Genomic DNA, 25,339 nt, shown 5'->3' with positions numbered 1-25,339 from the left:
GGGTCATATGATTGTTGGGTTTTGTCTGTATGTATTATTGTAGGGTCTGCCTTACAGTATAAAGCACCTTGAGGCGACTGCTGTTGTGATTTGGTGCTGTGTAAATAAAATGAAATTGAAATGAAAATGAATTCTTAAGGAAGCAAAAGGCTTTTGATTCAAATCAACAGTTTGTACGCAGGAGGTCAGACGAGACGTCTATGACTGAAATAAAAAAAAATAAAACAATGTTTTTATGAATAAAATGCACTTTTTTAATCACAGAATATAATTAGGAATTAGTTTTAAAAGGATGCAGAGCTCACTGTCACCTGATGTGAGCTGTTCTCATTGTACTGCCTGTTTTTGTACAGACTCCGTGGCATCTCAAACACAGGCACAGCGAGTTCTCGGCATCAACAGCAGGATGTACGATCACAGCACAACACTTTATCTGTCCCTCCCCTTAAAAAATTTTCATCATTTTTTCCATCTTTTCCAGTCTATCTTTCACCCGTCTAACGCTCTTCATCACCAACTCGTCCCCTCTCACCTCCTCTATCTTCACCTGCTCTGCACTGCCACGACAGTTTTTGACCTTTATCCCACATAGTCACGTGCTCAGAGTTTCCATCTCACGTCCACCTGTTTGAGTTCTCTGAAAGTGTGTCAGAATTATCACCTGTTGACAGCAACAACAGTCTGCACTGTGTGCACATGAATCTTTTATATCTGCGTGTTGCTGTCTCTTTTTACACTAAATGCTGAACGTACGTGAAAGCACGTGCCGCTTTATAGATTTTATGTACGGATCAAATGTTTGGACATTAAAAAAAAATATTTATGGTGTGTGGCATTAAAGGAAATCTTCCTGAAACTGTGGAAAAGTTACAGCAAAAGCCAAAAAGAATACTTCAGATCTTCATGTCAATAAAATTATATTTAATCATCAAACTGATTGAAAAGGATTTGGTTTCAGTTCCCCTGTCATTGAGTTTCCTTCATGCTCTGTGTCCTCTTACACTGTGTCCTGGACTCATGTGTCAGCACAGTGTTGTGTGACTTTCAGCACCGTTTAATCAACTCAGCTTCAGTCTGCAGCTGCTGTGCCTGAAGGATAGACAGCTCGAGCCATCACAATGAGCTGAATGTCCTCTCTAATAAGCTCACTGTTCGAAATGTACTTACAGTTATATTAAGCATTATTCATGGTCAGCTGGTTACAGTATGTTCGGAAAGTTTAAACGCTCATAACAAAGTGCTTAAATATATTTGACCTCAGTCTTGCTTCAGCGCTCGTGAACAAAGCCAAAGAAATCACAGCTCTAATCTTCTGCAGAGTGAAGAGGTGAAGGCGCTGTGATGCTAATGAACATGGACGGAGGCCGGCAGCATCGTTAGAGCGTTAACTGCTCGCAGCGCTACACGGCGTATGTACGAGCCTCAGCACCCTCATTAGTGCACATCATTTGACTACAAAATCAAGTGGACCTCTGAATCTCCCTCTCCTTTGGCACTTCACCTTTGACTCTTTGCTTTTCATGCTTATATTATCTGTGGACATGAAGGAGGTTCAGACACTCGGTGTGTGTGCACACATAGGTTTGCTTGTTGGCTGAATAAAGAGCGGCGACTGATTTGGTTGCACATGTGCCATTAACTGTCTCTCATTAAGATGCCGTGCTCATTTCTGTTTTTTGTCATCTTCATTTCTTTCATGCTAAGCGTTTGATGCTGTCCCTCAGTTCATGTCTTGTCTGAAAGAAGTTTTTTAGCTCTCCCACTTCAAGGCCAGCCTCTTTTTAAGCCAACTTTCATCTGACTGGCTGCTCGTCGTGATTAGAACAGCAGGTGGGAGTGGCTTATCAACTCTCTCTTAAAGTGATTTCAGAACCCAAATCCAGATTCATGACACTGAATGTAAGAGAAAAAAAACCTTTGAGTCCAAAAGCAGGTAAAAACAAAATATCGGGGAAAGTACAGAAATGGACCAACCAAGTGAAAGAGGAAAAAATAACAAAAACAGGGGGAACACTGGCGTTAAAGTAAACGTCACAGGAGGAAGATGTGGAGGGAAACAGAGATGAAGTGTTCAAAATGCAAATTTCAAAACCACTGGATGATGACACAGTGACTATGGCCATATTTTATATACAGTTTTTTGTCTGTGTTTCCACGTCTGAAGGGAGGAGACGTCCCGAAAAGATCCCGTTAAAAATTCTTCTGGTTAAATAGAAGTATTAGCTCAGCTCACCTTTAACTCTGACAGTAACGTGAGCATGTGTCTGTACTGATGACGTATTGTGGAGAAACTGAGTGCTCACATTGTGGATATGCAAAGTTATTCTGGCGTTGAGTGGTTTGATGAGGCCTTTGGAGAACGCTGCTCTCATGGCCTCCTCTCTGGGTCGTTAAAACTCACTTGGACTTTTTTCAGACTCTGAATCTCGGACAGCAAACACAACAAGACCCCATTAAAATCTCCTCTCATGCACAAACAACAGTGCTGCACATGCACTTGCTGCCCACGCACAATTACTAATGGATGCCTGTTTTTATCCATTGTCTGTGATCTACAGTTTGCAGCGTCAGTTCATCAGAGCAAGCTGCAAAATATGATCCCTTTGAGTCTGCTAAATGCAATAAATGCATTAATGTGGTCATTTTATGCTCATTTTATAAATCCTTAGTGTTTGAAGGTAACACAATAGTTTTTGCTTGTGCAAAACTATTTTAGGGCTAGCAACACAAAAAACCCATGAACCCCTGCTACACATGCTGCTCTGAGTCTGTATTTAAACAAGGTTGAGCTGAGGTCGCAGCTCTCAAAGGTTCTTTATTGCTGCGTCACAAACTCTCACTGTCAGCTTACATTTCCTTTCCAAGCCCTGGACTCTCTCTGCTCCTCCTATCACTCTCCACTCTCTCATTACCCCCCTCTCCTCTCGAGCCGTTCACGCTCTCATAGCGTGGATCTGGCGTGGCATCGCTTTACAGCTGCACACTTCTGCAGCAGAAGCCTTTTTTCCTTTACAGCCGTCACTCTCCAGGAATAGCTGCTCTTCATTCCTATTTGAGACTCGGCTTAGGAGACAGTCCATTATGATAAAAATGGTTCCACCGTGGTGACATGTGAACATGTGCAAGATGTTCAGATGCAGCAAAAACCGCTGGTGTCATTTACATTTTATTAGATCCAGAGAGTGTTTGCCAACTGACCGTGTCTATATTTAAATAGCAGTATGGTGTGGATGCAATACAGTGACAGGACAAAGTCAGTGAAGATGCATCAAGCTAGTTTCACAGTGCAGAGAAACATCGAACATCCACAGCTGAGCAAACCTGAGTTAATTTACAACTACTGCTCTTACACATAGACTGTATATAAAAAATGGAGGTAGCCATGTTGATGTCACCCATTGGTTTCTGCATCTTAAAGCATCAACATCAGCATTTTATTGTTTGAGCCACAGCCATGTTGGTTTTAGAGCCAGAAGTGACCATATTTGGTGCTCGGACCATCGCATGTCTGCCCCGTCTGTCAAACCAGAAATGACATAATTTTTGTGGTAAACTTATTTTTTTCAAAGGTTTCCTGGTATTCTTCATATTTTACTTTATGCCTTTCTGTATCGTTTCTGGGAGGCTTAGAACTTAAATAATAAGGATTTATTTTGATGCTGTTTTTTGCAAATTGTGCACGATTATATTTATTTTAATTTTTCCTGCAGTTTACAAAAATTTCTGTATCTCAAAACTTATGAAGACACTCCAAATAAATTTCCTGTGGTTGGAACTATTTTGTGCAACTTTTTTGCATTTACAGTTTTGAGGGATATACCTCTGAAATTTCTGTAAGCAGATGTGTAAAAAACAAAAAACAACAACAAAAAACAAAAAAACTGTTTATTATTAGTAGTTTATTATTAAATATACGCTGTTTAGGCTGTGTGGCTGTAAAGTTAGGAACTTCCTGCAGCCACCTTTCTATTTTAAATGTGTTTAAAATGCCAAAATAAATTATTCATGTAGTTTTTCTCTGATTGAGCTGCAAGTATAAATTATGCATTTTATTGCTTCATCAGTGAAAACAATGACTTATAGTTTATATGCAGCAAACATGGCTGAAATAAATCCCTGCGGACGTCTCAGAGCTGGAAACTGTCTGTGTGTTTTTCACTTCAGTTTATCACCAGTGTAGATGTGAGTGCAGCTGCTGATGCTGCTCAGCTGTCGACACCCTGCCTGTGACCAATGATTCCATCAGCCGGGCTCTTTGTCAGTCAAATCTGATGAGGAGCGACTCGGAAAGAGAGCTTATTGGAAATATAATCAGAGATTTACTGTAAGGAGAGTTTGTATCTTTCACGTCTGATAAAGTGCTTATCATCAAATTAGAATTATGAGAAGTGAATGTGTGACCAGATTTCTGTGCAGATTAGTGAAAGGCTGCTTCTCAGATTTGTAGATGTGAGCTCTCTGCTCGGATCTGTTTCAGGTGATGGTTCACGTTTTCTCTCAGCTACAGGAGCTGATTGTCCTTTGACAGGGGTGCCTCAACCTCTGAAATAAATGAACTCCACTCATTAATAATTCACAGATGATGTTTCCATGTGTTAAATGTGTTGCCTCCACGTCTCCACCCACTTTCTATCAATGTTTGGTTATCTTCTGGTGCTTTATTTAAAAATCGACGATCTCTTTTGTTCTGCGATGTTACGGCGCCGCGTGACTCTGATTCCACAAAACAAGAGAGAAAAGAAAAAGCTGACAGCTCTGAGGCAGAGCCAGGAAAAACTGACAACGAGAAGAACTCAGCGGCAGCAGTTTAGTTTCAAGGGAATACTAATCAACTTTTAATGAGTCATTTTCTTTTCTTTCTTCTTTTTAAACGTACTTTAATGAGTTTGAGGTGAAGAAAAAAAATGCACATGTGAAATGTAAAAAACGAGGTCAGAGATCAAATGTTTCAGAATTTGAAGCATAGTTTTTAAAAATAAAAACAAAAACAAAAACATTTTTCTTTGACCTTGAAGAGTTTCAGAGCAGGATTAGAGCGCAGACACGTGGCTGGAATAAAGTGGATTCTCAAGCAGGCTGAGAAAGATTAAACGCAAACACTTACTGGATTTATTGTCTTGCTTTTAGGTTTTTTTACTTCAACAAATAAATTACTTTAGTTTTGGTTTACTGTAATTATCTCTATCCATGCTAGCGTGGTGCTGTTGGCACATCACACGAACACATCGCTCTAACATTTCTCTGAGCCACGACCCGGACAGCTGTCCAAAAACAATTACAAACACACCCTTGAAAAACACCTCTGGACTGTGTGACGTGTTTCCTCATTTACAAAAAAAAGGTCCTATGTATGTTTGTTTGTTTGTTTGTTTGTTTGTTTGTTTGTTTGTTTAATGGCTCTAGAATCTAGTTCCTGTTAGCAGAGGCAAAACCATCTGAACAGTCTCGAGTCTGTCCGTGTGATTGACATGGTAAGATAATGTAGCAGAGAAATGCCTCACACACACACACACACGCACACGCGCGCGCGCGCGCGCGCACACACACACACACACACACACACACACACACACACACACACACACACACACACACACACACCCACTGGCATTAATAAAGAAAGAATGAGGACAATGCTTACACACACTTTCCAAAGCCCAGGATGCGTTATTGTTACTAATAACAGTCATGTTTGATATATGTGTGTGTGTGTGTGTGTGTGTGTGTGTGTGTGTGTGTGTGTGCGCGCTCCCGGGCAGCAGAGTTAATGTTTTCCAAGTATGATTTAGTTATTATTCATCAAAGTTTCTCCTTTTTGTTTGTGTGTCGGGATCTTGCCCCAGTCTGTCTCACATTCTGTATCAATATCTCTTCTTTGCTGTGTCGCAGTTACCACGTCATCATTTTTCATGCTTTTCATGTGTAAATGATCACTTAAAGGAAAATAAATGACAGACAGATGCAGCATCACACGCTGGACTCCACACAGAAATATCTGCTAATTATACACATGTAACATAGTTACATACTAATTAATATGTTTATTAATTCCTTATTCCTATTAAATAAACTCAGACTTTCAGACTTTGGACATTTGAATCTTTAATCTTCAGGCCTGCATGTTGAAGCCTGAGAAGAAATCAGGTCGTGCCTGTGACAAAAAGAGGTCAGGGTCGTAGCAGTAAACAAACTGCTTTATGGATGTTGAAATATGATGTGTGGCTACTTTGCATGGTGAGTGCTACACAGATTTGTTTACATATGCCACACTCACACATATTTATCAGAGAATGCTGATCTTCGTCTGGAGTTTATGAAACTGTGATTGTTTGAAACTGAGCCAGAATCATCACTCGGTCGAATGCACATGATGATGTAAAAACTGCGACGACACAAACACGCAGCAACACTTCTGTGTGCAGTCAAACACACTTGTGTTTGGGACTGGAGTGTTTATGGTCAAACAGAGCTGCAGCACTGAGCTGCAGAGGACTCCTGTCCATGAGATCAATGCAGAGGTGAGAAGTGCCATATTGATTTTAACAGATAGTGACTGTTTGCACGGCGCCGTCACCTGAGAGGAAGCTCGTCAAACACTAACAGGGCGCAAATTTCATCCCAACGTGGACCTCTGACCCGCGCTGTCAGCCCGCAGAGACACAACACGGCACGTGTCACAGAGTTCATCGCTGGCTGCTTGTTGCACGGCAACACGTGTGTGCTGAGGCAAAGGGAAGCAAGCCCATAACTGTACCTGCAATTTAGTTTGGTCATGTGATAAATTTCAGGCAATCAAAAAAGTTGCTGAAGAGCCAAAAATCAGCAAAATCACAAATAATAATAATAATAAAAAATAAGAGTTTTGATGGCTGGGTTTAGTTTTGTATTACTGTGTTAGCATCAGTGGATGTTTGTGGCATTTGTTAGAAATAATAATAACAATGTTTATATCTCCACGTCTTAACTTTTATTTTCTAAAGATAAACTCCTACTGTGTTTGTTTACTTTTCTTCCCTAACTGCTCGTCAAGCAGATAATTGAAAACTGATTCCATCTCAGATTAGCACATTTTTACAACTGTTCGTTCTCAGCCGTCTCCAATTTGCATAAAACATTTATGGTGCAAAGTTTGAAGAGTGTTGGGAAGTTTTAGCCTCATACACAGGATCAGACTTTGCAAGATGTACACATTTTGTTTTTTACATGAATGCATGTGAAAATCTGAAAAATTGAAGATATTTTTGTTTATATTATAATATTTTTGTAGTCTTGCCAGACCAAGTTTCCAATGTTCATGCCATATACACTTACACTGCTGCGAAACATTTTTATCAGTTTAAATTAAAGTATAAATCTTATAAAGTTTGTATCTGTCTTGTGTGAAACTTGTATGAAAAGCATACAAGAGTGAAAACAGATAAAAGATCCCTTGAAAAATTATATAAATGAAACTTGTTTCTTCTGGATACTTACTAAAACAATCTATGAAAGTAATGAGAAAGTGGCCACTTTCATGAGTAAATCATATAAGCCTTCTATGATTCACTATATGAAGTAGGCCACATCTGATGCAAGTCTTTTATAAGTTTTTTCTATTTCTTTTTCATTTGGGTTGTTTTTGAATTACTGTGAAATATAACTATAAAAGCGTGAAACTCATAAATATTCAGAAATTGTCTCTTTTGTTTGTGTTTCAAATATGTTTGTTCATATTTCAGCTGGACAGTTAGTGGATATTTCAGGCTTTTTATCTGTTATAGTTTTATATCTATATGTTATAGCCTGAAAACGGGTCGATGGACTATACTGTAAAAAAATGTCATTAAAAAAACCAAAAAAACAACCTTTGACCATAATCAAAGAAGCAAATCAGAGATGGTTGAACATGTTGATGGAATAACCCAAAGTAATAAATTATTTGTAGGAAATAGCAGCCACGCCCCTCCCTGAGCCTGGTTCTGCTGGAGGTTTCTTCCTGTTAAAAGGGAGTTTTTCCTTCCCACTGTCGCCAAAGTGCTTGCTCATAGGGGGTCACATGATTGTTGGGTTTTTCTCTGTATGTATTATTGTACAATCTACCTTACAATATAAAGCGCCTTGAGGCGACTGTTGTTGTGATTTGGTGCTATATAAATAAAATTGAATTAATTGAAAATAACAGACATCTTTTACAGACCTGCAAACTTCAGATTAGGCAGAAGGCCAAAAAAACTGATTTGCTTCCTACTTACAAATCAGATCTACGCCGTAACCAGAACCCCTTTTTAACCCGACGCAGCAACTTTTACGTAACCTGCCATGTAACTCACGCCGGGTTGATGCATAACCAGGTGCAGGGATGAAAGCTTAAGAAGTTTGTTGGAACCTGATATCACAGCAAAGCGTGTAACAGACACGCCGGGCCACCGTGCCAGAGTTTAGGTTTAGGTTGTGTTAAAACACACTCATTCACAGTGACCATCATGCTGTTTGACAAATGATGAGATGAGAGTTACACATGTTTCTGACTAACACCCCGACGAGGCGTGTCACAGATAGACACATAAACTAAATGGCACCAAGTGACACCAAAAATCAATACGTCACAGCTGTTAGTGTGCTAACATTATGATGGCTATGCCCATCTTTCATATACAGGCTGTGTTTTCACAGAAACATTGTTTCTGACTCAACAGTAATGTTACTCTTATCTATTCTGAGCAGAAGCTTCTCAATAAATGAGTAACAGCTCGGAAACTTCCTCATTTCTGCAGGGACTCACTGTTACTCTCCTCTGTGCGTATTTTACAGTGCTGTAGGGTGTCAACACTAAACAGTGACTGTAGAAAATAAGTGAGACATGAAGATCAATGAAAACGGACAAATAGCTTTTTGTCAGCATTCAACTCGTCGCAGAACTTGTAGTTTTCTTATGAAGACTGGCTTAAAGGTTGACCTACATTTGTGCCGAACACTCAACTTCACAGGAGCATCGGAAAGAGCTGCAAACACAATACTGGCATAACATCACCTTTAACCCTTTGAACGCAGGCCATTCTTTGATATTACCATCTGAAAAAACATCTGAAACTTACTCATCTGGAAAACTGCAGCTGAAGGGTTAAAAAATAATCTTTCTTGTTTTTCCAGGGAGAACAAAAATGGAAAAATAAGACCCGTATAGGAATGAGACAGCAACGCAGGTGTTCGTGAAGCTGCAGGAGGTCAACGCTGACTGGGCAAGAAACCAAAACAGTGAAGTTTGGTGCTCAAACACAGTGTAAGGGTGACGAGTGAATGTTGTTGTTGCTGATGACAAAATAAATCCAGTTTATGTCCAAATAAGAACTAAGAGTTCACTTTGTCAGATATAACACAATCCGCTTACACACAATAATCCCTGTGGTGAGTGTAATCATGTCTGCTGGTGTTGAGCCTTTCTACAGCGAAAAATTAAACTTCAAATCTGAGCGAGCACCGAGCGTGCTGCCACGGAAATGTGACATTCACAGAGAAACCCCCGGATCCCCCCACTGACATGACCGCTGTGGGCAAACCTCCACCCACCCCACTCCTGCTAAACAGGTGACAACAGATTTAAGAGCGACAGGCGTTAGTGCTGCTGAATCTTTGATGGTATTTATTTTTTGCTGTGTTTGCATCTATTTGCAATGTAATGTGGTTGGCGGAGCACCGTGATTCAGACTGCTGTGCCCGTGCACCACCTCTCGCTGCTGTTGTGGGTGATGGGGTGTTCCTGATGAAAGGCTGTGTTCCCTGTAGCTTAGCATTATGGCAAAGGCAGGACTAGCGGGTTAAAACAGAAGTCTTCGTGTCCTCCTTGTCTGAGCTCGCCACAATAGGTTTAAATGCTAAACACATTTCTTAAAGTCAAAGACTGTTGCATATAATTCAATTTTTGCTTGATGCAATGTGCATAAAGTTAAAAGATTAAAACACATTTTAAAAATACACTTTTCCACTTGATTCAGTTTTAAATGATGGATTGTGCAGAAAATGTAGAACTGGGCTGGAAGCTCTTCGGCTTTATTACATATTTTGTTTGTGTATCATGTTTTTAAAAAGTAACCAAGGAATAAAATAACTAATTATTTTTGAAAATAAGTAACCAGTAAAGTAACAGGATTACTTTTTCTAGGAGAAGTAATCAGTAATTAGTTACTAATTACTTTTTTCAAGTATCTTGACCAACACTGTCTGGCTCCAAAAGGAAGAAGGGAAAAAAACACGATAGCAGCCAGAGTACCAGCCTGACTTTGCAAACAGGGATACGAGACCACACGAATGAAATCATCAGTAGAATCCAGTAAAAATGACCACTGTGCACTCGTGCAAATGAATTTATGTCTCTGCTGGACTTGAATAGGAATATGCAATGGAAAAAAACTGGATGCTTTGTGGAGGAGCCTCGCGCTGTGGGACCTGTTCCTGTGCCTGAATATCCCCCAGGCAGCATCTCTGTTTATCCCATTTATTACAGCGATGCTGATGTCAGGACTGTGGAGCAGCGAGTTTCAAAAGCAATTACACACTTTCTCAAAAAGTGCATTATGTAACTGAACTTTTATAAAGAAGCTCATTGAGCCACAGCAACAATCTTCCACCCTGCTTTCATCTGGTAAACTCAAAGGTCTGTATCAGGTTCATACGGGAGTTTGACACAGATTTCATTAACATCTGTTTGCCATTAATTCATAAGTGTGTACACACAATCGCAAAAGCAAAGCAAAGTTATTACTTTTAAGCAAAGAAGTCTTGCTTCTTCTGGGGCTTGTAAAAGCCAGGAGCAATAATATCTGCCTACAAACCGAACACAGAGGTCTTTTATCACGTGTGATGCTCGAGTGTGAGCCAGCAAAGTTCTGAAACTCCCAGCACAGTTTAAATCTGCAGCATGGAGCCGCGCTCAGCACTGCAGAGCTGCTCTGGTAGCGAAAACAACACTTTGTAGCAGAATTTGGTGACTGTTCAAGACAGCAACCCTCGTGTAGCCAAGCTGATCTGCGATAAGATTCAATTTGCATGACTTCACAGCAACAAATTTCAAACCGGAGGGGTTTCCCTAAATTGGAAAGCAGCTCGCGGTTGCCATTAAGGTAGACTTAAAGGAAAGCCTGTGACCCTCATATCCACCACACCATGACTGCTCCGGCAGGTTCTGTGACGAAGTCAGGAGGAAACAAGTAGGTCTTTGTTGCCATTTTTCTGTTTTTGGACAGCACAGCCGAACCTGAACAGAGAGCCCACTGTGTTTGTGAGCTCCTGGGTGTGGTACAGCGGTGACTTTGCTTTGTGTCACAGCTGAAGCATTTTAAAGATGTTCTAATCATTGTTTAAGTGTTTGCTGTGCTCTGATGGTGAAGACTACAGCGGAGGCCGTGCTCAGAGAATGTGAAAATGAAAAAAGGTACCATGGCGTAAAATCAGGGATGTCGAACTCCAGGCCTCGAGGGCCGGTGTCCTGCAGGTTTTAGATATCACCCAGTTTCAGTACACCTGAATCAAATGATTAGTTCATTAATAGCCCTCTAGAGAACTTCAATGCATGTTGAGGAGGTCCTTCACCATTTGAATCAGCTGTGTTGGATCAAGGACACATCTGAAACCTGCAGGACACTGGCCCTCGAGGCCTGGAGTTCAACACCTGTGGCGTAAACCAAGGAAAACTGACTGTTGGTTCAGCATGTTGTTAGCATGATCGTGGCCCACTCCTTGCGGAATTTAGCTGGTGTGACGAGGTTTTCCTCAGGAAATGTGGCTCAGACAGAGTCACTGGTTTTCCTCCAGTTTTCCTGATTGCAGCACCAACACGCAGGAATAAAACAGGACATTTGTTAGACTTTTTTTCTTTCTACCTGCCTGCCATGCAAACAACTGAAGAACATTACTGTAACAGCACTGTGCTTACTGAATATTGTACAATGATACATTACTGTAATACTGAAAAACATTATGTTATGATTATAGTAAGGCGTTAGCGGTGTTGCTTAAAACGAGCGTCCCTAATAAAGATTTCAGCAGACTGGGACTCTTTCCTGCTCGTCATACACAGATTATGTGATGAGCGTCTGTGGCCACTCTCACATGTTTTTTAGGCTACTGCTATTAAAATATCCACATCCTGCATGTGAATATACAGAACATGTATATCTGAGGTGAAATTAGGTTGCAAAGACACACATGCATGTGTGTATCTTCACACATTAGTGCATTTGTGTTCTTCTTGTTTGTTGGGCTTTGCTGCACATTTTCAACAGTGACGCTATTGTTTCAAATGATTTTGTTCCCTCTGCAGTTTTACACAAAGCTTTGGATTCCTGTGTAAACACACTTCAGTTGCAGTCATCACTGACACCTATAACACGTAGTGTGTTGTATTTTTCTTCCACTGTGTGTATTTCTGACTTCCTCATTTTTTATCGTCATGTCTCTCGAGTGTAACGTGTCATGACTCACTGTGCTAATCTTAGCATTTCCTGTGTGTGTATTTGTGACTTATATGTTGTTTTGTGTGTGAACATGACTCTTCATGTTGAGACAACTGCCTTCATGATTCAGAGGCAGAGCTTCAGCTACATCGAACAGCTCTCTGTGGTTAAGCACTGTGACGCGCTCCCACTAACAGTGCTCACAGAGAAAACCTTAGGCCTTAAAATCACCTATAAACCTCCTACATACATCACTACCTGTGGATAAATCCATGCTTTTGTGTTTCAATATAAGCATTTAGAAAGTAAAACGTCTTAAATGAGCAGTTTTTCTGTGGGAATTTTGCATTGAAAGACTAACAGGAAACTAGCAAAGCAAAGCTGACACTTTTTAAATATTATTGTTCTTTAAAAGCACACAATCTTTACTTTCGGTGTGAACATGAACTTCAGCAGCATCCCTTCTGAAGTATCATTTGTTGGTTTTGGTGTCTTTACAGTAACAAACTGACTTGTTTGCTTCTTTTGGTTCAAACTAAAAGGCTAACGCTTCACAGTAAGAGAGAAAGTCATCGGGCAGTGGGGCAGTTTGTAGTCAAGGGCAAACTGAGAAATGAGGAAGGGGTTTCTGTGTCAAGTGCAGGAGTTCAAGTATGCTGGAGTTGTTGCTGTGTGGGGGAGGGTAGAGCAGGAGGCTGTCAAAGGAATTGGTGCAGTGAGCTGAATGCTATATCAGCCTGCCGGTGAAGAAAGAACTGAGGTTAAGACAAACCTGCTGGTTTACAGGTCAGTCTAAATTTCTGTCTCATCTGTGGCCATGAGCTGTGTGACCAATGGCATCATGGAAAAATATTTCAAAAGCAAAGGAAAAGGCTTAAAATGAGCTGTATGTGAGGCAGTACAAGAGGGAGATTCAGTTTTAAGCAGTTTTAAGCAAGAGTGGAGAACGGCTGTCTGGTTTAGCAGATAGGAGAAGAGAGCGAGATTGAGCTGGAAAGGATGTGCAGCAGGTTAGGATGATTAAAGATAGAGATGGAAATGTGCTAACGAGTGAAAGGAGCTTGTAGAGAAGATGGGAGGAGCTCCTAAATGAAGAAAATGAGAGAGGGAGAGAGAGGATGGAAGACAGTTAGCGAATTGGGAAGTGCAGAGAATTAGTAAGGAGGAAGTGAGTGCAGCTGTGACATATGGCGATGTCAGAGCTTTAGGCTACGTCCACACTAATCGTTTTCTCTCCATTTTGGCCTCCCGTCCACACTGAGATGGCGTTTTCCTCAAGGAAAAACGCAGCGTTTTGAAAACGCTCTCGAAAACGCATACATTTCAAAACTGAGCTGTCCCGTCACAGTGTGGCCACTCGAAAACGCAGACTTTCTATAATGATGATGCATTTTAGTCATGTGATGCAGTCATGTGACCAATTACGGAGGACATTATACAGCAGTTGTTTTGCTTCCAATTTTGACAGATCTATCTGGGCTGGTGTGGACGTAGTCTGAGTGACTCTAAAGGGACAAAGTGGGTGAGCCACACCATGCTGATATGAGAAACAGTTTCTTCATGATGAAGGTGGGGATGGACAGTCTGAGGTCAGGCAGGAGTGTCTGTGGACTATGATGTTGCTAACATTGAGATCTGTGCTGAGAGCAGGGAACAGGTGGAAGGTGGTGTCTGAAGGGTGTCTATGTGTGAGGAGGTGGAGGGTCATTCATCTTACACAACGAAAGAAATCAGCTGAGGTGGTTCGAGAATCTGACCAGGATACCTTCTGGGTCTTTCAGGGGCATAAAAATGGGAGGAGACCCCATAGCACAGTGGAGAGATTATTTCCACCGGCTAGCTTGGGAACACCTCGTGGCACCTCCAGAAGAACTTGATCTCGGAGGAGACAGGAGATGTGAGCATCTGTGCTTAGATGGCTCCTCCTGTGACCTGGGCCAGATAAGCAGATGGAGGAATAATGAATGAGGAATCCTCTGGTAGTTACTGAGTCAAACATCGGTTTCCTTACAATTCCTGATCCAGGACTTTACATGGATCCAGTTGGAAGATACAGCAGTGAATCATTAGGTCGTGATAAGTTTAAACCTAACTTTTAATTTTGTTCCTGAGTTGATCCTGATGAACTGGTACCTTTGTACCAGCCTGTCATTCAATGAAGAACTAAATGTTCCTGTAAAACTGGATGGTTTCTTTTATTAGCTCTGCTGCTAAAGTTTTACAGCTTTTAAAATCAGTGTTTGGAAGAGGAGTGATTAATGTTCACACCAGCAGCGTCACAGTAAAATAAAAGTAGTAGAAATATGAATGCCTCCATCCTTTTATTGTGCACTTATGAACAAAGCTATGTACGTGATGTCTCCACGTGTATATGTACACTGATACATGTGGAAGTCGTGCACGTGCAGGCCAAACAGGAGGAGGAGATAATGACGCTGTTACAGTGAAGCGCACGTAACACCTCACACCTGACTCCGCCCTCTGTATACATTTCCTCGTGCTACCCTCCTTCTATCCCCCATCGATGAACACGATCAGTAAAAACTAATCAAACACACGCCGATCCAAACAAACCTAATACCGTGCGTTCCCACTGGCTGCTTATCATTCAGGTCATGAACTGAGGGGATGTTCTATCTCGTGACCTTTAAACTTAGCATATGCTAACTATTTACAGACAGTCAGAAAATACATTCAAATACACACAGGAATGCTTATATGCACACACAAACTTGTATATCTCACTGTGCAGTAGGGGAGACCGGGGATAGTTGTAACATTTTTGACATTTCTGTCTGTAAATTGGAGCTCGTTTAAGGTAGTGGATTCAAAATGTAATGCAAAGTATTTACATGTCTCTGCTATTAAATAGTGCAGCTATTTTCTCTGCAGCACAATTACCCATTGCATGGTATGGCCTCAAACACAAAGAGTGAAATGTTACAATTAACCCCATAGTCTGGGTTAGTTGTAACATATCCTGGGGTAAAATGTAACACAATGAAATAAGGGTACTAACAAAACATTAACATGTAATCTTTGTTTATTCAACACATGAATGCACTTAGAGCCATTTATGTAGCTGTGTGTGTGTGTGACAGAATGCAGACATCTAGCTTTTGAACATATTCCAACCCCCCAAAAAAGACAAATTATGGAATTTTCTGCAACTGAATATTTCATTCATTTTGGTTGGTCTTCCTTGAGTTTGGCCTCATTGGCTCAGTGGGCATTATAACCTACAACTCTTGCACCAATTTTGAACATAACAATGAAGCTGAAAAAATGTAGTTGTTCACCAGCATCGCAATTCCATTACTTTTTATCATGGCTTACCTTGGTGTGGTTTGCAAAGTGCTTCAGAAAGATGAGGAAATCTGTTTCTTGCACCCATTTCCACTACCAGTACTTCCTACTGGTCCATCTCTGACACAGTGGTCTGCATAATGTATGTGTGGGGAACACAAACAGTGGAGGAATTGTGTTGCCAATGGCATTAACCGCATATACAAAAGCGACCAGTGAACCTCTCTCTGCTGATGTCGTTGCCCCAACTTGTTTAATATAAGTTAAAGTAATAGTGTGGTAAGTTGTAACATCTGCATTATTGTTACAACTAACCCAGACTGTTGCTGTTACAACTGACCCAGACTCCTATAGCCATGAACTAGCTAACATTACAGCCAACGGCTAAAACATTAGCACTAAAGACCTACACAGAATATATCCCCATAGACATACAAATAACATAATTTAAGTTTGATGAGTTTAACTGCAAAGCAGATAATGCTATTAAACATTGAAATAAAGTAGAAAAACTTACTTTTTGGCATACAAATTACTTTTTTTCATGTTAAATTGTCTGTGTTTGACAAAATGTGCTGATTTTTCACATGTGATAGCAGAACTGAATTGGGCATGCACAGGATGAGTCACATCATTTGAAACTTAGCCCTGATTGGAGAAATTGGAAGTGTTACAACTGACCCACGTTACAACTATCCCCGGTCTCCCCTACCAATGTTACCTTCTAATTGAGCACAACTACACACCCACATCAGCACCCACCTGGTCACCCAGTTTGTTCTGTTTGTTTTGTTTCTGGTGGAGGAGGAGCAGCGTGCGCCTCTTGTTTTTGTTCTGCAGTGTTTTCATCTCAGCCTGCACGTTTCATCTCTGCTGAGGCTTGTCTCCTCTCCTCGCACAACAGTAATTATATATAACTATATATTTCTTTGCTTCTTATTCTGTATCAGCTTGTTCATTCGTCTGTTTGTAGGAGAGCTGTTGTAATTCTAAAGCCATTGTGCAGTCTGATTTAGCATTTCTTTTGTAGCACACTGGGCTGGTTTCAGGTAGCCTGATGATCAAAGTAAATGCACTCTGTGTAGCCAGCGCGTTCTGCCGTCAAGGGCGATCATTGGTTAAATGTGATCATGTGACTGATGCAAGCCAGATCCTTTTATTTAGCAAAACTGTGATTAATAGTTAAATATTATTGTTAAGGAGCACAGACAGGACTTCGCGTGCCCACACACTTTAAAAATAATAATAATAATTTTTTTTAAAAAGTTGCCTCAACAAAAGGGCACTTTGGGCACCCATCAGGAAAGGGGCGGGTGCTCAAGCCCCTCTAGCCCCCCCCCTGCACGTGCCTGCTGTGGGTGTCTGTAAGTGTGGACCTGATGACCATCTGCAGAGACAATACTAGGGTGAATTTTGGGAAGTGATTCCTTTGAGCTAACAAGGTAAACTTTACTTTTACTGGCTTTGGGTTTGTCATGTTGTGATGTGGTGATGATAGCCTGTAAGCAGGAGGTGACCGGGAGGGGGGTCGTTGGGTGTCATCTGCATAAAAATGAACCGAGATGAGGACTGACTGTTTTTACATACACCCTTATTTGCCTGTTCTGAAGCCCCCCCCCCCCCCCCCCCTCCCGTGAAACACAAACAGCTGGAGTCTCTACACTTCAGACTGAGCCACTTCTGTCCTTGTTTAGCATTTGTTGTATTTATATAGAGCTTTTCTAGTTTTATTGACCACTCAGGGTGCATTTAAACCAGGCGCTACATTAACCTTGTTCCAAAGATATTCAGATGTTCATCCTGTCCACCTAAACACTTTGCATATGATGCTCCACAGCAGTTTAGAATCTGGGATTAGCTTAATAGGCACGTCTTTGGACTGTGTGAGGATGCCAATACAGACACAGCGAGAACTAGCAGAGGCCACATCTGAGTGCCCCAGTTTACCAGGAGACTCCAAAGCTTTTGGAGTGAGCTAGCTGGTCAAATGTCTTTGATTTATAATGAGAACAATCAGACGAGGTGGAAACTGAAGGTTGAAAGGACTGATTTCATCTCTTTACGTCTGAGAGGATTGGATTTGTTTTTGTGGCCTTACTGTCACTGCAGGGGAGGTTCCTGTCATGTCCATTGCATGACTTCTGTCCACTCCTGGATGTGATGTGAACTCCGTTCATATTTGACCAGCACTGGACTCTGAGCTGCACGTGAGCTCGGCCACACCTTTCTTAGCTGCTAGTGAAACTATATGATAATGTAAATCAGAATCAGAATCAGAATCAGAATACTTTATTGATCCCTGGGGGAAATTATTTTTTGTTACAGTGCTCCATTTTAAACCAACATTAAGACAAGACAGACAATACGCTAACTAAGAATAGTACAATATATACATATATATACATACATACATAAATAAGTCACTTATAAATAAATATTTGGAAAAGAAACATGTGTAGTTGTAGCAGCAAACAGTGTGTTAAGTGGATGCGTTGTACAGGGAGATGGCCACAGGCAGGAATGATTTCCTGTGTCGTTCAGTGGTGCTTTTCGGTAATCTCAGTCTCTCACTGAACGAGCTCCTGTGACTGACCAACATGTCATGGAGTGGGTGGGAGGTGTTATCCAACATTGTCTTTATCTTGGACAGCATCCGCCTCTCCGACACCACCTTGAGGGAGTCCAGCTCCATCCCCACAACATTGCTGGCCTTACGGATTAGTTTATTAAGTCTGTTGGCATCGTGATTGTGATTGTGTAACAAAAGCATTAAGTTTTAATAAACACAAAGTTACGCAGTGGCATTAACAAAATTAACAAAATCAAAATTTTAGTAAAAGAATGAAGAATTCAAAAGAATGAATCTGTGTAACCAACTAGTATTTCTTATCTTTAGTAACTTTAATGTCCAATGTTTAAAGATTTAAATGTCTAATTAACACATCGCTCTCTAAAGGAAGGAGACAGAAACTAAAACTACTTGTTTTATGTAGATGATGTCAGGTATAATCCACAAAAGGATTATTATCAGCTATGAACTGTCTCTCGTCTGAGAGAACCTAAAAACCAAAAGCTGGAAATGAGCATCATTAAGAACAATAGTTTCTGCGCTTTCACCAGGTGGATGATGAGGCCTCGGACATAATACAGTAATGCGGATTAGCCCGAGTCCCCTTCTTCAGTCCTCGTTCTCCCTGTAGAACTATTGAATAATCACTGTCCTTGAAAAGCTTTGCACCTGGTTGAACGAGGCATTTGTGTTGTTTATAACCCAAGGCTTACACCAGTTTCAGTGAAGAGTAAAGTTGTCTTCAGCACAAAGCCCTGCAGGCAGGGTGGATAGAAGCCACTTTGTACGTGTTTTTTACATTTGCATATAAAAGGTCCAGAGCCTTGTCTCCCCTCCTTGCCCCATTAGCAATTATACAAATGTTGTCAGGAGCAGAGAAAGACAAATAGAAGGATTGGCTGAAACCTCCAGATAAGCCTTTGAATGTGCCTGGCTGTTTTCTAGCCTTGCAATAATAAAACACGTTACATCCCACGCTGCTTCTGCATTGGCGGAGAGTACATTCTCGTGAAACAGAGTCGCCTCATGCTAACTGCTAAGTGGTCAGTGGCCCTGTTGCATACTTGCTCCAAGCGGGTCCTCCTGCAAGTGTGGGAGGACCAAAACTGCAGTTTGCTGAACGGCCACTTGATGCTGTCACTAAAAGTGAATCAGTGTGCTACAGTTTTAATGAATGAAACTTGGGTATTTTATCAATATGTTTCTTGGCAAACATCTGTGCTACACCCATACAGCCATACATCACTGTAAATCCAAATCTCAGCTACCTTTGACACTAAAAACCAACCTGGTACAAAGGGTTTCTTGCCAAAACAGCCCTGATCCATCGAGGCATGGACTCCACTAGACCCTAAAGGTGTGCTGTAGACCTTTGAAGTCCTGTAAGCTAAGCGGTCGGCCTCCGCGGATCAGACTTGTTTGTCCAGCACATCCTACAGATGCTGGATTGGACCGAGATTTAAGTCAACATCTTAAACTTGTTGTTATGCTCCTCAAACCATTCCTAAACCATTCTGTGCCAGGGTGCATTATTCTGCTGGAAGAGGCCAGGCAACACCATCACACTGCCTCTGATGGCTTGCCTTCCTCCCATAGTGCATCCTGGTGGCAGGTGTTCCCCAGGTAAGCAACACACACATCTGACCATCAGCGTAAAAGAAAAAGTGATTCATCAGACTGGGCCACCTTCTTCCATTACTCCGTGGTCCAGTTCTGATTCTTTCATGCCCTTTGTTGGTGCTTTTGGTAGTGGAGAGGGGTCAGCATGGGCACCCTGACTGATCTGGTGCTACGCTGCTCCATACACAACAAACTGTGATGCTCCGTGAACTCTGATACATTTCAATAAGTACCAGCAGGACCTTTTTTGGCAATTTGAGCTCCTGTAGCTCGTCTGTTGGATCGGTCCACACAGGTCAGCCTTCTCTCCACACATGCATCAGTTGGCCCTGTCGCTGGGTCACCACTGTTCCTTCCTTGACCACTACAGGCTGGGAACACCCCACTAGAGCTGCAGTTCTGGAGATTCTCACCCAATCAGCTGACCGACACAGTTTGACCATCATCAAACAAATTCAAATCCTTGTGCACGTCCAATTTCCTGCACCAAACACACTGTAAAAAAAAATCTGTCAAATTTACGGTAAAATACCGGCAGCTGTGGTTGCCAGGAATATACCGTGTAAAAAATGTGGAATCTGTAAAAGACAATACGGTATACTGGTTTTGTAACCCTAATTTTTAAGGTAGACAACGTATTATTTTACCAAAATCATGATAGAAAAAACCAAATATATTTGTCAATTATACAGCAATTTAATGTAAAAAAATGCAACTTTCCATAGCTTTTTACGGATATTTGCAGTAAAAAAAAAGTAATAATATAATAATATTTACAGTAATTTGTTGTTAATTTAACAGTAATAGGATAGACCCTATTATTGTAAATAACTGTAAAAATAACAGAAATATGTTAAACCTTATTAAAACCTTTGACAGTAAAAAACACAGTGAAATTGTATAACAAATTACAGCATTTTATTTTGACCAGATACATTTTACGGTAAATTCCTGGCAACCACAGCTGCCGGTATTTTACCGCTAAAAATACAGTACAATATGAGGAACATAAATGGTTTACCGTACATTTTACATTTGCAACCGCTAAATATAGAAAAATCTAAAGATGCTCATATACAACCAAGGTAGAGAATATTACTGATAAACAATGAGAAAATTTGACATACCATTTGAAAACAGACTAAACATATTATTTTCTCTATTCCTACAAAACAGCATAGATCTTGAGAATACAGCATGTGTCCATATATATGGCTGGTAATCCATGGAGGAATGAATAAACATGAAACAAAATATTACCTGCCCCTGACCTATCAACAGTAATGAGTCACTGGGTCCTGCCTTGGTGAAGGAAAGGACTCGGTGGAGTTTCTAATGCGCATGGTGTTGAAGATACAAGCTCTGCAGGAGTACTTCAATGTCCATCAGGAGTTCACTTTGGACTGGCAGGATCCCCTCTGCAGCAAAAAAAATGGACAAAGTTTGATCAGTGCTTGAGCAAAATGCACAGAAATGAACAAAACGTGCTGCCAAAACCAGATCTAATGATAAATGATTTCTTAAGTGTAAAATATACAGTTCTTAAAGGATAGCTATTGTCAAAATGCAACCTGGGCTGTTTTTTTCAGTTTTTTTTTTTTTACTGTAAACGAGACAAACATATATCTAAAAGCATAATTACGACAAACAAGCCGTTTTTGAGATTGACCGTGATTTTGTTTTGTGGTCAATAGCCAGTGAATGGGAATACTAGGGGGCCGGGGCATAAATTTGAGCACATCAAAATCGATACAGTAAAAAAAACAAAAAAAAAAAACAGCCCAGGTTGCGTTTTGGCAATAGTTATACTTTAAATCTACTTGTGTAAAAGTTATACATAGACAACGCAGCCCTAATCACAATCATAATTTGTTGGAAAACGTATTTAAGTTTCGTATTGATTTATCATAGAACTTGAAGTTAATGGCTGAATGCATGGTGATGAGACCTATCATTCAATCTACATTTTATAGCATATGAAACTGCTCACCTGGACATGAACCTGAGCTCGGCTGATTAAGATTAGTGTCTCCTGTCCATCTTTCTTTAGCAAAACTTGAATAATACCACTGCTTACCTCTTATTGAATCTTTGGGTGCAGACTTAATTGAAGAGCCTCGTATAAACAGGCAGGGTGTGATGTTTAGGGAAACCAAAGAATACAGCCGCCATCATTTCTGCCAGAAGACTCATTGGGTGCAACGAAGCTTTCATTGTGGACTGGCTAGATACCTTCTGCATTCAGAAGGAAAACAAGAAGGGCATACACCATAAACAATAATAACTGACAAAAATAATGAGACAAGAAATTAAAGTAACAAAATAAGTGCAAATCAAGTTTCCCTGTGTTACAGTGTAGCTGAATGTTTTTCAACAATTTGATTTACGGTAAAACACATACCAAATATTTCCAGCCGAGGTTTGTTTCAATCTTCAGCATTTTTTTCCTGCCATTGTCTTGAAACTGTTTCATCTGTCTCTCTCATTTGATGCTGTTTACAAAAACAAAACAGCAATATTGTAAAGGGAAAAAGGAAAATTAATTTAATGGGAAAAAAAAGATTATGACCTGAAATCTCACCATTTCCTGAGAGTCACAGGTCCTTTGAGTATCCTTATGGTTTCTGCTCAAATTCAGTGTCTGAAAAGGGCAGGAACAAAACAAACCTTTTTAATCATAATAAAGACAAAATAAGATTTAGAGACAGACGACAAAGAAATGTGTAAAATATCTTCTTGAATCTGTTTACTTTACTAACCTTGAAAGAGACTCTTGGGTCTTAGCTGTGCCACCACCCTTAAACCTTAAAACAGATGGAGACGATATGCTGGCCTGGCTTGAAATTTCCATATTTGGTGCTGTAAAACAATATCACAAACAATAGATTAATTGTACTTTTTGGACCTTGGCCAAAGCATAATAGAAAAAACAGAAAGTCCTTCATGGCTATTGTGCAATGAAATCATAATACTTACTGGTTTGTTTCTCAGATGTCTCCACTCCTAATGATTGTAGTGCCTCCAGTACAATTTCAAGGATTGAGGCAGACAGGTCCGGCAGCACCTTAGTAATGGAACTCCTTATGCTGCCCCCCATTTCCAAGATGTCTGATAAAAGAATGTGAATAAAGGTCAATTTACACCAAGTGGTACCTTTGGTCTTAAAATATGAAGCTGATCTTGCTTGATACTACACTTTTATACAGTGTTTCGTAAGTACCAAACTAACAGCACCATTATTGTGACAGCACACTGTGTTTCAGTGGAACCATTTGGTACCCATACTTCATGTAAGATGTTAATGGATAGAAATCAATTAAGTCAATGGGTTTTGACCAAAAAAATCATTTTATTTAAAACAGCTTACTATCACTTATGTCACACAGAACATCAGCAGGAGGCTCAGTAGAGGGCTCTTCTGATTTCTGCCACAGATCAGACTCTAGCAGACATCTCAAAGTCTCTCTTAAAGGCACATAATAGGCAAACCTATCTTTTCTGTTTTCATCTCTCCCTAAAAATATTTTCTTTGGTTCCGCATAGTTGAAGGCTTTTTTAAAGATCTGAGCTCTGGAGTGCACTGTCCTCAATGGCCCGGTATGACATGCAGAAAAAAGATCATAGCTTTTGACAGACTCACAGACTTTGTTGATGTCCTCCTCTGATAATGATGTGTCATCTTTTAACAGTGATGCAAGTTTACCCAAACTGTATGTCTGTCCCAACTCATGCATGTTCTGCATTTCCTCTACAATGTTCTGTATGGTTGAAGCAGGCAGTAGAAACTGACCCTGCAATTTTAAGTAGAATAGTGAAACGTTTCTCAGAAAAAGATCACAGAATTCAGGGGGCATTTCCATGTTATCTTCATGTGTAATAGACTGTGCAGCAGGCTCGGAAATCAAGGGTACAAAGTCATCTGATGTGGTTGGAACAGATGATGATTGACATGCAGACTCTCTATATAAATCACCAATGCTGCTGTCTGAAAATTCTGTGTTTACGTGACATGTGAGCAGTAAAAGATGATTTAACTCTAAAGGTATTTGTGCATCCTCTTACTGGACAAGTGACCACGTGTCCTTCCACAATATGGCTCTTCAGATGAGCTATTAACTCTTTAGAGTTCTGACACTGACGTTCACACATCGCCATTGCACATGTAAACGAAGAAACCACCACCACACCAGTGACATGGGTGGGGGCAGTGTCTTCGGTAAAAATGAGCCTTAAACGCGCCATACCTGGTGTATGTCTGCTTGCAGCCTGCTTCAATACACCGAAAGAAACAACGTGGCTCATTCCGATGCAGTTTACAATGAAGCACGTAGCCCCTTGATGACTGAACTACCTTACCACAGAAATTACACGTTAACATAACTCCATGTACTTTGGTAATTCCTCCCTAGCGAATTAAGCACGCCATATACAGAAACTAATCCAGAGCAATGCTTCCCTCGCAACAGTAATGCTAACTCAACTCACAAATGCTAACTAAATTCACAACCTCACTCATAAAAAACGAACTGCTAAAATTATCTATAAACGCTGGGCTGGTGGATTTTTATAACAGAGATAACTTGAAGTTGCATGTACTCACCTCACCTCGAACTAATTGTAAGCTGCCAGGATGTCTACAAATTCCGAAGATGCCGTGGTCCAAGCAGCAATAAATGGCGCTAATATACGAGTTCAAAACTGTGTCCGTTAGCGAAGCCAACTTGAGTCTCCTGCATGAAAAAAAGAGCGGTTGGCACACAGCTCAGCAGCGCGCCGCGCTATTGGTCATTTTCAGGTGACGTCATCCCGCAATGTAACGTCGCTCTTTGTTTCTTTAGGAGGTTCGATCAGAAGTCACGTCTTACCTTGCTTCCCCTTTTTTTGGTGAAATGGTTCGCTCATACTGCACAATGTTGCTACCAGATTTTTTTTCTCTGCAATTCGAACGTAAAACGTCTGTACACAGTTTACCAGCAGTTTAGCTACCAATCAACAGCGATCACACAAATTCAAAATTTAAGGCCGACCCACTTAAGGTGGTCTGATAATATGGCGTGAAACACAACAACATAAAGTTGTTTTAAAATAATAATTAAAAAAGATTATTGAAATCAATTTTATTCACAACCATAAACTTTATTTTTAACATCTTCTTTTGCTGTTGATTTTTTTATCAGAAGGTTAACAATGATATACTGCAGGCCTAACTTTTAATCTGTATATCAGTATCTGAATTTTAAAATAAAAAAATACTATCAGTTTTATTGTCTTTCACTGCTGATATTTGCTTTTTTTTAATGGTATGTACTGGTTGTATTATTACGGTGGACCCTATTTTTTAACATCTTGTTTCTGTAAAAATGAATGTTTTTGTTTGCTTAAAAATCTACAGCTTTATACTGTGAATTCCAATGTG

General features: G+C 40.4%; 1 long non-coding RNA gene across 1 annotated transcript; it reads right to left on the bottom strand.

Moving 5' to 3' along the window:
• Positions 1-20,747: 20,747 nt before the first annotated feature.
• On the bottom strand, positions 20,748-24,576 carry LOC147315734 (uncharacterized). The gene is made up of 7 exons (XR_015124393.1): positions 24,524-24,576; positions 22,900-23,031; positions 22,683-22,782; positions 22,505-22,564; positions 22,325-22,415; positions 22,001-22,158; positions 20,748-21,341 (listed from the first exon to the last, which is right to left on the bottom strand). It is a non-coding gene; the product is annotated as an uncharacterized LOC147315734 (long non-coding RNA).
• Between the last annotated feature and the right edge of the window lie 763 nt (positions 24,577-25,339).

The sequence above is a fragment of the Aulonocara sp. 'chitande type north' Nkhata Bay genome, linkage group LG13 (assembly GCF_057382095.1).
Source record: "Aulonocara sp. 'chitande type north' Nkhata Bay isolate Kocher_YH1m ecotype deep benthic linkage group LG13, A_spYH_male_GT1.1, whole genome shotgun sequence".
Taxonomy (NCBI): domain Eukaryota; kingdom Metazoa; phylum Chordata; class Actinopteri; order Cichliformes; family Cichlidae; genus Aulonocara; species Aulonocara sp. 'chitande type north' Nkhata Bay.
Note: the sequence above shows the minus strand (reverse complement) of the source record. Positions and strands in the feature narration are given on the sequence as shown.